Genomic DNA, 3,012 nt, shown 5'->3' on the forward strand with positions numbered 1-3,012 from the left:
ACCAGCTCTGAACTCAGGAGGACCACAGACACTTAACACTTCCCAGCTATGTGACCTTGGGCAAGTCACTTAACTCCAATTATCTCAGCCAAAAAAAAAAGAATATTAAAATTGATATTTGTAACATGGATTCAATATCAGAATTTATGGGGCAGGACAAACTGGTAAATACCCTTGATATCCTTTATGCCAGTCTTTCTAAAAACAATTTCTACCAAGAACAACCTTTTCAGAGCCTCCACGTATATCTCAAATGGTGAAACTTCTTGCTATATATTCATCAGAGTGTAGGCTCTTTGAGGGCAGGGATTGTCTTTTTGCTTATGTTTATATTCCTAATGCTTAGCTCTGTGCCTGGTATATAGTCAAACATGGGTATAGCATCAGGCTAATGCTTTACAAGGAAGCTATAGCCTCTCAAAGGCTGTGATGGGTATCTGAGTATCTTCTCAGAACCTTGGGAGTGAAGCAATAGCAGGATGTGTTCCTCACTATATCAGGATATCAAAATACTCTCATGGAGAGTTCCACTCAATTTCCTGATTCCCAAGACTACCTATGGCCAGACCAGTGGAAAAGGTGATCTAAAGAATAGATGGTATCTGTCCAATGAAAGACATAGGCTTCTATTGACATCAAAAATAGAAAGTAGATGATGGGAAAAGGAAACACAATGACTTTTCGTCTCTGGAACAGCTGGTATCGGGGGAGCTGGCAGCCCCAGAACCTGCACATTGCTACCTTGATGGGATGCCAGTTTAAGAATGAGCATCTGGTATTCCCTCTCCTTCCCCTTCCTCTGATTCATCCAGGGTGACAGGGGGACGGGAAATCCCTCTGAATTATTATTGGTATAGTTGTCAGCTTGCCCAGTGCTTCCCTTGGCATATTTTCATTCCCCCAAATGAAACCAGGAGGAGGCTTGGGTGACCACAGATCGGATATACTCACAAGACAGAAAACAATATTGCAGTTTGGGAACATCAATCTGGAGGGAAAAGTGAGCTTGGGGGTCATCTAGTCAACCGCCTTACTTTTATAGATGAGAAAATTGAGGCTGAGTGAGATAAAGTGATTTGCCCAGGGTCACGCAACTAGTAAATATCTAAGCCAAGATTTTAGCTCAGATCTCCTTGTCTCCAAGTTCCTTGTTCTATCCTTTAAACTATCTACATGCTTATTGTCCAACCTACACAGGACCAGAGAAAAGAACTATCTTGTCCAGGGCCACACAAGTAGTATGTGACAAAGAGAGGACTTGTACCCGTGTCCGTTAGCCCAAATCCAGAGCTCTTTTCACAGGGCCATGATGCTTCCTTTAGCTATCTGTCTATATGGGTGTATGGGGTGAGGAGGAGTGATGGGGCAGGCAGACAAATCCTACCTATCCTTGGGCCCAATTTTTAGTATCCCTTGATCTTATTTTTTAGTCCAATCACTCCATGACAATGTGTCTCAGCTCATTACTTGCCAGAGGACTCTACCTCTATTTATTCTTCTCTAGTTGATGGCTCCCTCTCCCAACCTTGATTTCAAGATCAAATCTAGCTTCCCAGATGATTTCTCAGTATACTTTAAGCCTTTCCATCTTAATTTTATGTGCTGTCTTCCCCCATTACAACAAAAGGGCTTTGAGATCAAGGACCATCTTTTTGCTTATATAATGATACCTCGACACTCCTCTGCTTTGAAACTCATTGAATTTAGTATTCAGTGCAGCGGGGAAAAATCGCTTCAACACTTGACACTTGTTTGGCACTCATTGCACTTGGTTGTGACTTGGTGGAGCATTAGGGATCAGAGGTTGGCCAGATGTTCCCCCCAGTCCCCCACAGCCGCTGTTATTGGCCGTGGCAGCTCCTCTGCAGCTAAGGTAGTGGGGCACAAGACTGTCAGGCTGAAGCCCACGAGGCTGGCTTGGGCACATCTGTGAGTGAGTCGTGGGGCAGTTCCCACAGGATGATGTCCTGGCAGCATATAATCTCCCAGATCCCCAAACAGCGGTACTGGAAGGGCCACAGAGCCACTGGCATGCTCAGCAGGAGCACTGGTGTGGTGGTGGGAGGAATCCAGGTGGAGGCAGGGGCAGTGAAGAATCCAGGACTTCTGGCAGCCCTGAGCCCCAGGCTTGGCCAGAGCCCTGAGCTTTGGAGGACACGGGGCCATATAGCATGGGGTAGAGGAGAGTGTAAAGGTAGAGGCTCCTCTCTGAGAGTGGGTTGGATCAATAAGGGAGGAACCTGCTGAGCTGAGCCTCCCTATTTCTTCACACCTGAAGGCCCCACTTGTCCCTTTGGGGATTTGGGTAGGGAGGGATGGTTGGGGTGCAGACTGGAGTTATACTTCCTATGGGAAAATTTTTGTTTGGTTTTTTTTTCTGGTACTGAGTGCCTTTTGTACTGAGGTACCACTGTACTTATAGTCCTCCTGCTTAGCACAGTGTGTGGTATGTAGCAAGTACTTGAAGCATATTCCTTCCCTTCCTCCCTCCCTTCTTTCTTCTTTCTTTTCTTCCTCCCTCCCTTCTTTTCTCCTTCCTTTTCTCCCTCCCTTCTTTCATTCTTTCCTCCCTCCCTCTCTCCATTCCTTCTTTACTCCCTCCTTCCCTTCCTTCCTTCCTTCCTTCCTTCCTTCCTTCCTTCCTTCCTTCCTTCCTTCCTTCCTTCCTTCCTTCCTTCCTTCCTTCCTTCCTTCCTTCCTTCCTTCCTTCCTTCCTTCCTTCCTTCCTTCCTTCCTTCCTTCCTTCCTTCCTTCCTATCAATCTTTTTATTTATAAATATCATTTATTTAATCTAATACATCTATCTATGTATCTATGTTTCTCTCTCTCTCTCTCTCTCTCTCTCTCTCTCTCTCTCTCTCTCTCTCTCTCTCTCTCTCTCTCTCTCTCTCTCTCTCTTTTTCTCTTATCTATTTTTTTTTGTCCTTTGCTACTCACCCTGCCAACTGCTCACTGAACCTATTCCCTCTGCTCTCCCCATGTGCACTATTGAGGTTCCCAAGCTCTGAAAT

This window comes from Sminthopsis crassicaudata, chromosome 1 (assembly GCF_048593235.1).
Source record: "Sminthopsis crassicaudata isolate SCR6 chromosome 1, ASM4859323v1, whole genome shotgun sequence".
In the NCBI taxonomy this organism is placed as follows: domain Eukaryota; kingdom Metazoa; phylum Chordata; class Mammalia; order Dasyuromorphia; family Dasyuridae; genus Sminthopsis; species Sminthopsis crassicaudata.